The sequence below is a fragment of the Megascapheus bottae genome, chromosome 29 (assembly GCF_031878675.1).
Source record: "Megascapheus bottae isolate mThoBot1 chromosome 29, mThoBot2.hap1, whole genome shotgun sequence".
NCBI lineage: Eukaryota > Metazoa > Chordata > Mammalia > Rodentia > Geomyidae > Megascapheus > Megascapheus bottae.
In genome coordinates, this window is record NC_143537.1 from 9,328,423 (window position 1) to 9,344,414 (window position 15,992).

Below are 15,992 nucleotides of genomic sequence, written 5' to 3' on the forward strand. Positions count from 1 at the left end.
GTTTTTATTTATTTTGATGTAGGCAGAGGAAGGGACCAGGGAACTAAAGTCTGGACTTTGTAAATGACTGGCTCTCTCTTGTATTTTTCTGGTATGGCTCAGGAGCTCCAGGAATAAAAAGCCAGGATTTGTTGATTCCTAACCTATGTAGTACAGATATAGATTTATCTAAAAGATCTTCTGGTTGGGAAACTTTATATAGACCATGACTGAGCATTTAGTGGTGAGCTCTACTCCTGGTATTTGCAGAGTTGGAATAACGCTTGTTCAGGATAATGTGTAATATCAGTGCGCAAGCGAATAGCTGTCATGTGGCTCAGCAGTCCAGCATGCTGGAGAAGATGGTTTTGGTTTCCTGTTCCCAGAGCATGGAAGCAGAATACAGTGTCCCTGGTCCTTACTGCCACTCCTATTAGCCAAGTTGCTGGCCATGTCTCAGCCCACTTCAACAGACCCTGAGACTAAGCTCAGCAATCATTGATTGCTAGTCTAGGCCTGCTCTATTCCATATCAAAGGCAGATCTCATGGTGGGAAGGGTCAATCTCTGGGACCCAGTGGTAGAGGATTTTCTGGCTGAGCTCTAGCTCAGAACCTCTTGGGTTCTGACAAGAGGAAGAAGGATATGACAAATAGTAACACCATGAGCAGATTAGAAAGACAGAAATTACAAGTCACATGGGGGAAATTCAGATCTGTAAATGCATTTCTGGATGAGCTAAAAAAAAAAAAAAAGGATCAAAAGGGAATGATCCATCATGCTTGGTTCTGAGTGTTGAGTTAGACATTCAGCCAGCTCTTTACATCATAGCATCCACTTTGACAGATGTTGGCTTTTAACCACCTTAGATTCGGCCACCTGGGGATTCAAGGTATCCGTGAAAAGTTGAATTCATATTGAACATATGCATATTCTTTGTCACGACTTCCTGAAAACTAGAGTTTATATGTCATTTGCATTGTACTATGTATTATAAATAATATAGAGATGATTAAAGTCTATGGGAAAAGGTGCTTGGATTATATTCAACACTTTTCATGTTGGGGACTTGGACAGCTATGGATCTTGGTTCTACGCATACATATATGTACAAATGCGTGCATATATGTGTGTGTGTGTGTGTGTGTGTGTGTGTGTGTGTGTGTCTGTATTGGGTAAGGAGAACTGGCTAGAAGCAATCTCCCGCGGATACAAGGGGCACCTGGACATTCATGTGATTTATGTGTGTTTTTGTTAAACTGGAGTCACAAGCAATATTTTTGAAATTATGGAGCAGAATAAAAAAGCTATTTCAATTTGTAGGGGTGTGGCCTGGCTGGCAGTGTGTAGTAAGTTTCTTGCTGTTGAGTTAGTACCAGAATGGCCAAAATCCCAAAGACGGAGACAAATAGAGAGAGGAGGAGTGGATGACCCAGGGCTCCTGAATAAGTCAGAACATAGGTCAAATCTTGGGTCTCTCTTCCTAGCCATTGAGATTCTCTTCTCATTCTCCTTCTTCCCCTTTTCCTTCCCTTCTCTTCCCTTCTTCTGATGCTAGGGATCAAACCCAGACCCTCTCTCATACATGCCAGGTAAGTGTTCCACTACTGAGTTGCACCCCGAGTTCACTGTGAGAGCTTTGCTCAGAAGTGGCAGTAATGTTGAAGTTGGCCCTTGATCCACTGGAAGTCATGGAACAAGCACATAGTAAAGCAGTGAACTGGAGGCTGTCCTGCCCCTGTCCTGTGCCTCTCTGTGGCTGGGCAAGGAAGGGAGATCCTGAACCACTGATAGAGGCTCCAGAAGGGAATCAGGGAAGATAGGGAGCTGAAAGGCTGCTGGGGAAATCTGGACAGTTTTGAACACACCATGTATTACAGGAGGCAAAACATGCACTTAGCAGTAAAGCTAAGTTTAGCTTCTCCCACAGCCAAATTCCTGACCAAAAGTATTTCACCATTGATGGTGTTTTAGAAGATTGGAAAAACCTTATCAGCAAGTCTTTGGTTCAGAAGGTGGCTGAGCTTGTGTCATCCTTCTTGTTCCCTCATTAAGAATCTTTTATTTTATTTTTTAAAGAGGCAAACATGGTGTTGGATACAAGGGACAGAAATAGGACACGACCTCATAGTTTGGCAACTCTTGGGTGTACAGAGGAAAATGCACAATCTCCCCCTCATAATCTGGCCTCCTGACTCTCTTGAAGGACCTTTTGTTTTGTTTTCTTTTTTTTTGTATTCTTTTGTTTTCCTCAATGGGAATTGTGGTTTTTTAGGATTGCAGCTTTCAGTATTTCAACATTCAGGATTTCAGTCTTTGGGGATTATGATTCTGGAAGATTTTGATATTTAGAGATTTTTAGACTCGGGGGAGGGTTTGATCTTTGGGGGATTTCAACATTCAGGATGAGGACTTTGAGATTTGTGTCTTATGGAACAATTGAGCTCAGGATTAGGATCAGCTTGGGGATGAGGAGTCAGAACCCCTCCAGTCTGTGGAGACACATGGAAACTCTTTACCCCTGGTCAGGCCAAGGCTGTTTTTCCCAGGAGCTCTTGACGGATTCAGTGGTCATAGTACATGTGGTCTGTGTGGCTTGGGAAAGGGCCTGGTGGCCTCAGCAGGACCCAATGCCCACCTGTGCCCATGTTTGCCCTTTTCTACCTGTCATCTCCGGGCTGAGCTCTCGTGAATACTCCAATCCTTTAGCCACATTACCCATCCCATCCCCCCCCTTGCCCAGTGAGCTGGCACATATTCCCAGTGTTTAAAGGAGGACAGAGGCCCTTTTCTGCTACTCCTTTCTTCTCAGTAGATGCTGATCAAAAAGCCCCACAGACTTCTGGAGTCTGCAAGCCTAGACCACCCTCTGTAGCTTCAGTCCCCCTTCTGATCTGAGATACCAGCAGATCCCTACCCCAGTTTCTTCCCACGGCCTAAGGAGACAGTGTAATCTATTGTCAGATCCTTGCAGTAACAGGCAGATAAGCAAGGCCAGGGAGAGGCTGTGCTTCTGTGTGTCGCCTATTGTGAGGGGGCTAGAAGACCATGAGTTCCTGGGCTGAAGTCCATGGCATGGATGACTGGCAAGGCTGTGTCCTGAGCCAGCTCTATGAACTCAATGCAGTAACTTGTCATTGAGTCTTATACCCTTTGTCTAGAAAATAACATAGTGGGTTCAATTGTGCTCTCCTAAAAGATAGATCAAGTCCTAGCCCTAGTGCCTGAGGAAGTGATCTGATTTAGAAACAGTCCACCCACTCCCCTATTTCCCAGTTCCATTAGTGGGACATCATTTGAACTCAGAGCCTGAATGTTGTCCCTTAGCTTTTTCACTCAAGGCAAGTGCTCTGACATTTAAGCCACCCCTTTACTTTTGGCTTCTTAGTGATGAATTAGAGGCAAGAGTCTCACAGACTGTCCTGAACAACTGTCTAGCTTTAAACTTTGGTCCTCAGATCTCAGCCCCTGAAGTGCTAGAATTACAGGTATGAGTAACCAAGACTCAGCCAGTAGAAACTATCCGTGCTGTTCAGCATTGTGATCATGACGGGACTATTGAGCCTCTGAGAGGTGACTCATGTGACAGAAAAACTGAACTTTACACAATTTTATTCCTTTTAATGGATTTTAATTGAAATCACCATTATCCGCCTAGCGGCTGTGAAGTTGCTCAGCCCTGTTGTCAGGTAATGCATGTGTACAACTGCTCCTCATCTTAAAGATGATCTGACATTCCCAGTCAACCCCATTGTAAGTTAAAAATATCCCCAATGGAGGATACACTCAGAATCCTTGTATTAGCCACAGTTCGTCAACACTTCACACAGAAACCATTTCATAATGAAGTGTGGATTTGCTCATGTAATTCATCAAAAATTGTGTTGAAAAGCAAAACCAGAGTAGTTGTACTTGTGGATTTTTGCACTATAGTAAGAGTTGAAAAAGTCCGAGTCAAATTGCACAGTGTTAGGGACTATTGGTATAGCAGTGAATAGCTCTATTGTTTGTATGTTTTTGTTTTTGTTTTTGCTTTTGAAATGGTCTGCTCCAGATCACATGGAAGAAGGCAGGTGCTGCCTCTTCTGGGGGTCAATGCTGGGACCCTCTCATGCTGTTGTCCTGAAATGTACTTGGCCAGTCCTTGGAAGAACTTTTGGTTATTTCCTGTCCTGTGACCTTACAGGCCATCCTGCATCTGTTTTGTGTTGGAGGGAAGGAAGGCTTTGCTGTATTGGCTTATTTTCTGACTTCCTGCTGCTTTCACCTGAAGTTTGTCATGATCCCTGTTTGTGGGGGAAGCCAGGAAGGTTGACCCGGAAACTGGCTGTACGTGTTATGTCACATAACCCTGGCCTACACTGTGCTGTGACCAGTCATGATATACAAGTGGTCTTCCTGTGCAAATGGCAGGGCTAGCTAGCACCTTAGACCCTGAGAAGGCTGCATTCAAACCTTGACTTCCTCAGGAGAATCCCATAATGTGTAAAACTTTGAGTCCATTTACTCTTTGAAGCATAGCATCAGAATATTTATTAATGCCTGACCACCCTTCATGAAAAAAAATGTAAAAGGAATTCTAGCATGTTACCTAATGGAAGTGGCAAGGAGCAGAGGCAGAGCCAGCTTCAGGTCTGTCGGGGCTCAGGGGCTATGCATTGCCCAGCTTTGCAAGCACTGACTTAAAACAGCCTTTCTTTGGGGTGCTTGCTTGCTCCTTGAGAAAGTGGCCACCAGTAAGTACAGACAGGTTCCGCCCGCTCGGCCTTCCCAGCAGATAGAGCAACACCTTTCCTAACAGCCCCAGAACTGGAGAGTGGGCATAGGATGGGTTGAACTGTCACAAATTCATATGTTGAACTGTTAACCCACCAGGCCTCAGAATATGACTGTATTAGAGGTAAGTATGTAAGAGTATTTTAATAACATTAATGACACCATTAGTGGGTCTTCACAAAAAGACATTTGAAGCACACACACACACACACACACACACACACACACACACACACACACGGGACCACATGAAGACATAGGAAGACGACAACCCACAAGCCAAGAGAGAGACCTGACCTGCTGATGCCATGATATTGGATTTGTACTCTGTGAAACTCTGAGAATACACCTTCTGGTTTCTGGGACTCCCAGTCTGTGATACTTGTGTGTATTTATTTTTTTGTGCTGATAATGGGGCTTGAACTCAGGGCCTGGGTACTTCCCGGAGCTTTTAAACTCAAGGCTAGTTAATATTCTACCATTTTAGTCACAGCTCCACTTTCAGCTTTTTGCTAGTTCACTAGAAATGGGAAAGAGATAGGAATCTCACTGACTTCCCAGCCTGTGTTAGCCTCAAACCATGGTCCTCAGCTCCCAGCCTCCTGAGTAGCTTGAATTACAGGTGTGAGCCACTGGTACCCTGCTCTGTATTACTATTTTTTTGCCAGTCCTGGGTCTTGAACTCAGGGCTTGGGCACTGTCTCTGAGCCTCTTAATGCTCAAGGCTAGCAGTCTACCACTTGAACTACAGTGCTACTTATGGCTTTTTTTTTTTTAGTAGTTTATCATTTATTTACTTTTTTTTTTTTTTAACCAGCCTTGGGACCTGAACTTAGGGCCTGAGCCTTGCCTTGAATACTTTTTGCTCAAGGCTAGCACTGTGCCACTTGAGCCACAGTACCACTTCTGACTTTTTTCTGAGTATGTGGTACTAAGGAATAGAACCCAGGGCTTTTTGCATGCTTGGTGAGCACTCTACTACTAGCCTATATTCCTCAGATCTCAGCCTCCTGAGTAGCTAGGATTACAGCTAGGATGCCGGCTCCTGGCTTCTGTGTTACTTTTGTGTGTGGGGGGGGAGCACTGTTCTTGGGCTTTCCTCAAGGCCAGCACCTCTACCACTTGAGCCACAGCACCATTCCAGGCTTCTTTTCAGTGTATACGGTACCGAGGAATTGAACCCAGAGCATCATGCATGCTAGGCAAGCGCTCTACCACTAGGCCAAACTCCTGCCCCACGTGTTACATGTTAATAGCAGCTCTAGCATAGCCTTGCAGGAGGTTGTTGTCTAATGAGCAGGGTTTGTGATGGCAAGGGTGAGGATGTCCTGGAGGTGAGTGACAGTGATGCTGGCACCACAGTGAGTGGTGCTGAGTGCCATGGAACTGTGGGTGCACGCTTCCCGCTTTATGATGGGGCTGCATTTTGTGCTGCAGACCCTAGGTGCTGTAACTGTGTGTAGTATCCCGTTGGTCACATGGCTGACAGGAGCCTCAGGAAGGAGAAACTGCCACATCTTGCTAGCCTGGGCCAAGATCCAAATTCCACATTCCACCTACAGTTTCGACTGAATGCATGCTGTGCTTCTAAGCCAGACTCTAAGTCGGCATCTCTCTGAACATGAAAATGATTGCAATGGCTAGTTTCATGCTATATTTATTTTCTCATGACTTTTTAAACCCAGAGTTGACCCTGAGTTACCTGGCTCAGAGCAGGCATCACTCCCTGAATGGTTGCCATGGCTTGCAGTATAGAATGCACAGATTACCCAGGTTTGGGTCAGGTAACTGTTCTTGGAACTAAAGGACATTGACACAATTAGGAGTACATTGTCACCCCCAGTGAATATTGGAGTACTGTTAAGCAAACACATATAACCAGTGACTCCAGGGTCATTTGCTAGCTGGGGACTGTCAGAAGGTTGTAGATTCCACCAAAGATTTACCCCCATTTCTAGCATACAGGCTGTCTAATCCTCTGTTAAATGTGTCCGAAAGACAATGACATTGAGTCTGAACTCCAACCTGGCTCAAATTCTGTCACCTACCAAGCCTGTCACTTCAGGTGGGCTATGTAATCTCTCTGGGCCTCAGTTTTTCCATCTGCAAAATGGGTTTCTGGTTGTGCCTACCACCTAGAACTGTTGAGAGGTTTGAAAGAGCTGCAACTAGATTCCACATCACATCCCGAGATTAAGTTTCTTTGTGACTACTGACAAAGAAGATTCAGCCTCCTGCAGCCAGGCACTTTTAGAAAAGGAGGGAGAGAGAGAAAGTACCAAGTTGGAGGTTGGCTAGGAATCTTCTAGAAATGAAGAACAAAGTCTTGGCACACTTCACTGGCATGTTCTTTTAGGATGTGGGTGAGAAATTCTGGCACATGGGAGCAAGTAACAGGCAGGAAGGCAATTGTGTGGCCAGAGGGCTCTCCTCAGCTTCAGAAGACACCAGGCCCAGCCTGGCACAGCTTCTGCCTCTTTGCCCTTGCTTCCAACTTGGCTCAACCTGTCCTGGACACTTCTAGGAGCTTTCCAGAAGAGTAGTTAGTAATCCTCTTCATTGCCTTATACTTTTTTGTATCTTTGTCTAATACCTCAGAGATGTGTGTGATTTCCAAATGATTTGCACTGTACTGGAAGTGCTGGGGAATTTTCTAGGGGTTAATAAACAGATTCATCAAGGGTTAGAAATTCCCTGCTCTGTGGAAATGTCTGGAAGTTTGAGCCGAGATGTAAACTCTACTGAAGAGAAGAACATAAGCATCATGGGGGAGTGACAGAACCCAAGATGTTTCTGGAAAATGCCACTGAGCAGAACAGAGGTAGTCCAAGTCACTGGGGTTCAGCTTGGTCACAGGAAAAAGATTGGGGAAAGGGACTTGGGCTTTTAGTACTTAGAAGTCATCCTCTTTGTTTGTTTTGCTTTGTTTTTGTCCCTTGTGGAGCTTGAACTCAGAGGCTGGGCACTGTCCTGGAGTCTCTTTGTACTCAAGGCTAGCTCCCTGTCACTTGAGCCACAGTGTCACTTCTGGGTTTTGAGTGGTTAATTGGAGATAAGGGTCTCACCAGAACTTTCCTGCCCCAGCTGGCTTGGAACCATGATCCTCAGATCTCAGCCTCCTGAGAAGCTAGGAATACAGGCTTGAGCCACCGTGCCCAGCAGAAATGATCCTCTTAAATCAGAGAATTGTTTAAAATGTTACCCATCCATAGTATTAAATCTCAATTAATTTGATTTTATAGTAAAATTGAGTGGCAGGCATCCCATGACATCAGGTTGCACCAAATTGAAGGAGATAATTTATGTGTGAAGGAGGGGTGTTTGTATGTGTGTCTGTATATGTGCATGTGTGTGCATGTGTGTGTGTGTGTGTGTGTGTGTGTGTGTGTGTGTGGTGTGCCAATACTGAGGACTGAATTCAGGACTTCTCTGTTTCTCTTAGCTTTTCCATTTAAGACTAATACCTTACCATTTGTATCTCACCTTCACTTCTAGCTTTTTTCTTCTGTTTTCTCAGGCTGGCTTTGAACTTCAGTCCTTAGATCTTAGCATGATTTTTTTTTTGCCAGTCCTGGGCTTGAGCTCAGGGCCTGAGCACTATCCTTGGACTTTCTCAAGGCTAGAACTCTACCACTTGAGCCTCAGCACCACTTCCAGCTTTTTCTATATATGTGGTACCAAGGAATCGAACCCGGGTCTTCGTGCTTGCTAGGCAAGCACTTTAACCACTAGGCCAAGTTCCTGGCCCCCTTAGCATGGTTTTATGTAAGATTATAGGCATGCGCCTGACAAATGCCAGGCATTGTGTTTGTTTATTTTACTGGTGCCAGAATTCTTTGGAGAATGGTTTCATTTTCATTTTCCAGGTTCCACCATGAGTGGAAGTTTGTTCATTCATTCATTTTCATATTTCTTACTCAGTGCATGTGAATCCTATGGGACGTGCAAAGATAGTTAGCAACAGTTTGCTGTGGACACAGGTATTAGAAAATAGTAAGATACAAGAGCCATAAAGGACTGAGGACGGGAATAAGAGGGTGAGATGGCTCTTGGTGGGAGGACCTAGAGAAAGGAGGTACTTCCCAGGGATGCTAACATGTGGGAAAGAATTTGAAGACTGATGGGCCTGCATATTAGCCGGCTGGGATGGGAACATGAGTCCCTAAGACCCTCCATCCTGAACAGAGGCAAGAGTAACTCCAGAGAGTGGCCAAAATTATTTTCTTGGAGGCAAAGGTGAGTCCAAGATATGGAGGGATTTGGTTGTGTTCCATGGGACACATGGAAGGTATCTGAATGGAGTTCAGCTTTAAAAGGAAGGCTCTAGAAGCAGCAGGGGGACGGGCTGGATGGCAGACATGGTTTCTATAGAGAGACCCACTGAGAAGGATGTTCAGGGCAGGCATAGTCTTAATTTATGACTGTGGTGGCTCCTGAGTCTAGGACAATGGTTAGCCCAAGGGGAATCGTTGGTAAATACTTGTCAAATGGCCTAATAGGAAAGGGTCATAAGAACTTGAGTGGGGGCCATGAGACTTGAACAGGGAATAACTGTGAGGGATAGCAGACCATGTGGTAGACAAAACTTCCCTAACAGGATGGATGGACATGGGAGGGGAGTCTGCAAGCCTTGGGTAGGGGGAGTAGGGAGAGGAGATGGGAAGAAATGGGAAAACCCTGACCAGAAACAGGAAATCCCCCGTGATGAGGCCATTTGGAAGAGAAAATGATGAGCAAACTTAACTTGTAAAGGCCACTGATGAATGGAAAAACAAAAATTACAAGCTTTCTTTTCAGACACAGTCTAGCTGCTCTAAATCTATTAATTATCAAATGTACCCTGTACTCTGTATGTAAGGCTCTTGAAATTCAACTGTTTAGATCATGGGAATTTGGAGATTTTCTTGTGACCACCAGAGGGAGCCCACTATATTTATGAAATTCTATAGAAATGGAACATAACTTTCCAACAAAACAAAAACGCAATAAAATTACTAGAAAACATAAGACATCCAAACTAAAGGGCAATGATACACAAAGCCATCTACCTACTTGGGTGTTTTTATTTCTTCTAATGAAATGAGAGACCCCTCTTGTCCCCTCCCAAATTTTCTAGATGGTTCTAGAATCAAGTGGTTTGCTGTTAATTTCAGGAGGTTATGATGATAATATGATGGATAAAATATCCATTGGAAAACACATTTCCCGCATACATATTATTTCTCTAATCTAGCACTTAGTGAACACTCTTTGGTTTACTTGTAACTGTGAAAAGAAGACCCAGCTTCATCATCTCTGTGCCACCTCTCAGGTGACAGGTGCAGCCTATCTCAGTGTGATGTCATGTAGCTTTGTACACTGAGACAAAGTGTCCCATGTCTCAGGAGCTTGTTGGTGAACTGGCTTTCCTAGGCTGAGCTCCAGCATAGTGATAATGCCCAGCTTCTGACTTTGTGTCTTAACCTATGTGCAGTCCAAGTGGGTGGAAGACAGAAGTACAATGGGCACTTTAAAATGTCAAGGGAGAAATGGACTTTGAAAATGCATGTTCTACATGGAAACAAGCCCTGAAATCCCAGACCAGAAGGCAGTGTGTCTCAGCCAGCCGGGGAGCCTGGGGCATTGTCTGGAGACAGTTTGTAGCCACAACTGGGGGGCAGGGTGGGGGAGGGGTATTTACAGATATTTTGTTGGTTGAGGCCAGGGGTACTGCTGAGCACTCTACCATTCCATACAGAACCCACCCCAAGAATTGCCCGGCTCCGATTGTCAGTAGTCTGGGTTGAAGGACTTGCTCCAAGAGGTGGGTGCAGTGGGCTGAGGCTCTAGCTCTGTGCTGGGACTCCATGCTGAAACCCTCCACAGGTTTAGGGAAGAATTCCTGGCTTCATCTTCAGCACCACAAAAACAATCAAATGCATGAGACATTGTGAGCATAAAAGCTTAGATTTTCTGTGTAGAAAGAAAGGAAGGAAGGATAAATGGATGGATACATGAGTGGATGGAAGACAAGAAATAAGGACAAGGGAGGAAAATAGAAGATGGATGGAAGGAAGGGAGAGGAGGAAAAACAGATGGGTAGATGGAAATGAGGGAGGAGGGAGGAAAGATGGTTGGATGAAAGGGAGGAAGAAAGAAAGAAACAAAGGGAGGAAGAAAAGAAGGCTAGATAGATGAAAGGGAAGGAGACGAAAGGAAGGAAAGAAGGAATGAATGAAGGCTGGGAGGGAGAAGAGGAGAAAAGGAAGGAAAGATGAATGGATGATCTTCATTATATCACGAGTCAGAAAAACACTCCATCTGCCTGAACTACTGAACACCGCAGTTGCTGCTGCTGCTGTTGAAATAAGCAGCAAGTGACTAAAAGGCACTGTTCCCAGAGAATGAGAAATGTGGGTGCTTCCTCTGTGCTTGAGATTCAAGGAGACCTAACCTAGCACCTATCCCTGCACATCCGGGTACTTCTGTGGGGAGGCAGGAGGGAAGCCCACCTCCTCCATGGTGCCAGGATGCTAGGATGCCAGGATGCTGGGTTGGAATACAGGTGAGCTAGGCGCACCACCTGTGAGCTCCATGAGCTCAAAGTCACCTCCTAGATCCCCCCTCTGTCTCCTGTGCCCGAGCCAGGGTGATGTGATTTGTTTCATGAATTTGGCTTGAGGATAAGCTGAGACAAAAGTGCATGGGAATGGGTGATGCACAGTAGGGTCTGTGTGTGTGTGTGTGTGTGTGTGGACAGTCCTGGAACTTGAACTCAGAGCCTGGACACTGTCCCTGAGCTTCTTTTGCTCAAGGCTAGCACTCTACCACTTGAGCCACAGCACCACTTCTGGCTTTTTCTGTGTATGCGCTACTGAGGAATCCAACCCAGGGCTTCACACATGCTAGGCAAGCACTCTACCACTAAGCCACATTCCCAGCCCCTACAGCAGGTATCGTCAGAAATGTTCATTTCCCTCTTCACAAGGTGTGGCGATCCCAAACACTGATATTCTGATCCTCTGGAGCCAACACCTCTCAAAAAAGCTGTTTATGGCTTGGATCTGGGCTTCATAGGGTAACAGAATCTCTTGGCCAAGTCCTTCTGCTGAGAGATGGAGAAAGAACCACTCCGGGCTCCGGGGATCCCTCCGCTGTTTTGTAGGACCAGCAGCAGCCACAGTAGCCTCACAGCAGCTTTATAGCCCTTTTCTTTCATGATACCCTAGGGTCTCTCTAGGGATCCACCAAAGGCTTTCCCAGCCCCCTGGCACTCACTGTTCCTTAGAAAGAGGACTAAGTGTGGGTGGGGCTGCTCACTCAGGAGCAGTGTCCTGTGCCAGACACGGATGGGCCTGAAATGGCCTGTTGCCTGCCCATTGCTTTAGAAGCTACTGAAGCTCCTGCACGCTGGCTAGCACAGGAAAAAGTTCAAAGCTTCGGAGGTTGAGGCTGCCAAACAGGTCTGGGGGGGGGGAACCTTCAGAGGAACAGTTAACAGAGGAAGACTTGCTGGCTAGCGTGGAGGAAGGATTGCATCTGTCCCCATTTCGTGCCTCAAATTAAAGAATATACTATAGGCAGGCACCAACACCTTATGCCAGCAATTCAAGAAATTGGGAAGTTTGGACAAAGGTTCAAAGCCAGCCTGAGCAGAAAAAGACTGAGGCTATCTTATCTCCAATTACATAGCAAAAATCCAGAAATGAAGGTGTGGCTCAAGTGGTAGAGCCCCTGCAAATCCCTGAGTTCAAATTCAAGCCCCATTACCAGCGGGTAATGGGTGGGTGTACACACACACACACACACACACACACACACACACACAGACACTCACTCACTTTATTTATGATATTTGTACAAGTCCTTGAACATGCTAGGCAAGCACTGTATCACTGAGCCACGCTCAGTGGGAATGTACTGTAGATAATGTGTTGAGGCCTCCAGAAGCTCTGCAGGTGGTGACCTCGAGGATGAGCAGGAATGCCTTTGAACTTTGTCATTGATAGACTGGCTAGGGACCATACCGAGCATCCCCTCCCTTCACTGGCACCTGGCCTGGCTCACAGATGGCAATGAAGTCAGGCCCCATGTGCTGTAAGATCATTTGTGCAGCAGCAAGGTGTTTATGACCTGTAATTATGGGTTCTGTAGCACTTTAATGGGGTTCTGGCTATCCGTTTTACCACTTTCTCTAGATGGAAGCTGGAGGGAGCTGGGTTTATCTCCAGAGAGGCTGGGCATAGCTGCTCAGGGATGGGTGCTTCTGCTCTGCCGTTCTCCAGGCAGGACTTAGACTTGCTTTTCCAGAGGATGGGGGACCACAGTGACAGTGGCTAATGCCTGTAATCCTAGCTACTCAAGAGGACAAGATCTAAGGATCAAAGACTGAAGCCAACCTGGGCAGCAAAGACCGCTTTATCTTAGACCCAAGCTTTTTAAACTATGAAGACTAGACTAAATTTTGATTGGAAGCTAAGCACTCTCTAGTGTTTTGCTACAGTAGCCCACATGGACTAAGATAGCTTGTTCTGGTGGGAGGAGGTGATGGAGGGGTGGGTTTGAGATTCAGGGACCACGGGTGGTATGTTGATGTCTGCTCACACCCACCAATGGCAGTGACTCAGCCCCTTAAGCTCTGTGTGTGTGTGTGTGTGTGTGTGTGTGTGTGTGTGTGTGTGTGCAAACAGAACCCTCCTAAACGTGCTCAGCTCACACCCAGGGTCTCTCAGAACTGTCAAGGTGCCTTAATTTTTGCCAGCATAGGCTATTTTCTTCTTTCTGAAGGTCCACTAGCAACTACAGAGTCCCCTTTCTCAATCTGTGTAGCTGTCATTTTATTGGTTTATTTTAAAAATGATTATTGCTGGGTATGGTGGTATATGCCTATGGGCCTAGCTTCTCAAGAGGTAAGATGATCATTTGAATCCAGAAGCCAAGACCAGTCTGAGCTACACAGCAAGATGCTATCTCAAAAAAAAAAAAAAAAAAACAATTACCAAAGCTATGCTTGTTAAAATGACATATTCCACACCCCTTCTAAGACGCTTAGCTCCATTTTTTTTTTCAAAATCCCCTCCCATTCCCCATCTCTCCAGGCATCCAGTCCTATGCCTGGGGGTGTAACTATTCCATTTGTTTTGTTCGCTTTCTGTCAAGCTATTTTTCTCTGTGTTTAAACACATGCACACATTTTCTTCTTCACAGAAGTAAAATAATATATGATCTAATGTATTTTTAAGAATTATTCTGACTTCACAATAGAATTCTAAATCCTTGGATGATCAGGTTCTTGTCTCTAAGAATGTAATGTTTGCATCGATCTTGCACACGCTTTGTGTATGTTGTCATCTCTAGATGTCTTGTCAGCTAGGGCAAGTGTTGTATACAGAGTTGTTTTGTTGTATCATTTAGGAGCAATGACAAGAATGGAAAAAAAAATGATGGTACAAGTCAGACACCAGTGACTCAACATCTGGATTCCTAGTTACTCAGGAGCCTGAGAGCTGAGGATTACAGTTTGAAGCCAGGCTGGCAAAAAGTCCATGAAATTCTTATCTCCAGTTAACCCCACCACACCCCCCACTGCCACAAAGCTGAAAGTAGAGCTGTGTCTCAAGTAGTAGAGTTCTAGCCTTGGCACAAAAGCTAAGGGAGAAAACCCAGGACCTGAGTTCAAGACCACATAGAAACTTCCCCCCTACACACACACACACACACACCCCCACACACACACAGTTACTTACTTCAAAAATAAGTCTATGGTACATGTCTAGTTCAGATGCAGTTTTCTTTTCTGGATATTTTTATTGCACTTTACTTGAATCTCTGGATGAAGAACCTAAAGGCGCAGTCTGGTGAACGTATGTGTAGGATAACATTCACCTGCAGTGCAACCTGAGACCATGGACTCTACACCCAGTCACATGTAGTTGGCAGGGCCTCCCCACCTCCTCTCCCCCTCAAGAGCTCTGGTTACTCCTCCTCCCACCTCCCCTAGGAGTTTGTCACATGTTCTTCCACATCAGTGCAAAAGGCTTCTGCGTGGCTTCCAGCTCCTTGGACTGCCATTTTCTGTTCTCTGTCCTCCCAGCCTGATGAAGGTCTCAAGTCCCAGCTCCCAGCTCCCAGCTGGGATCCCCCTTGGGGAAGACGGCTCACACTTGAAGACGGCTCACACTTAACAGTCTGTGTCTCTATTGTGTCATTGTTTCTCTTCCTCTGCCTCATTAGGGTTAGAAACTTAAAAAAAATAAAAATATAACTAACTTCAGATAAGAATTCAGATTTTGTTTCCAGCTTGATAAATTTCCAACAACAGAACAAACACCCTCTCCAGGTCAAGAACCAGCACAGATCAGACAGAGTCATGGGCTCCCCAGTGCTTCAGAGAGAGTTCTGGTCCAGCATGCAGCCCAAAGTGGTAACAGACCACTTTGGACTGCATGCTGATGGCCTAGAGCCCTAGCTACACTGGAGTCTGAGATTTGAGGATCATGGATCAAAACCAAGCCAGGCAGGAAAGTTCATGAAACTCTTATCTCCAGCGAACTACAAGAAAGCTAGAAGTAGAACTGTGGCTGAAGAGGTAGAAAGCTAGCCTTGGGGGCTGAGGGAAAGCGGAGCGGGAGTGAAACACCTTGTGTTCAAATGCCCCTACTACCAGCACACACACACACACACACACACACACACACACACACACATACACAAAGATGATATGTTTTAAAATCTGTCAGATGATGTGTCTGCATCTCTGAGATAATAGTGGCTCTCCTTCCCTTCTTCCTCATCAAAACAGTGCATGGCACAGATGGCTGGTGCATTGATATTGCACATTCCTGGAGTAAATCCTGTGTGAATGAGATACAGTAGATGAATGTATTGTTTGGTTCAGGTTGTTCATTTTGTTGGGGAACTTCGCTCTGTCTTCATGGAGAAATAGCCTGATGACCTTTCTTCAGTGTCAACATTATCCTGGTTTCAAAACACATTCTGTTTGCTGAGAGAATTTGTATCAAGCATTGCTTTTTCCTAACTCTTTGGGAGAATTCACTGGCACAAACATCCACGTCTATCTAAGATTTTCTTTAGGGTTTAAATAAGTAATTGTTATTTTAGTAGTTACAGGATTCTGCTTCAGTCTCCAAACAACATTATTAAGATAGCATTTGCCTATCATACAATTTATATTCTTCTTTAATTTTTGTTTGGTCAGTCGTGGTGCCTGAATTCAGGGCCTGGGTGCTGCCCCTGAGC

The 15,992-nt window shown here is 45.3% G+C and overlaps 1 protein-coding gene across 1 annotated transcript in view; it reads left to right on the forward strand.

The window, feature by feature from the left end:
- Window positions 1–15,992, forward strand: part of Col23a1 (collagen type XXIII alpha 1 chain) — a 183,055-nt gene that overhangs the window by 19,928 nt on the left and 147,135 nt on the right. The window lies entirely within an intron of this gene.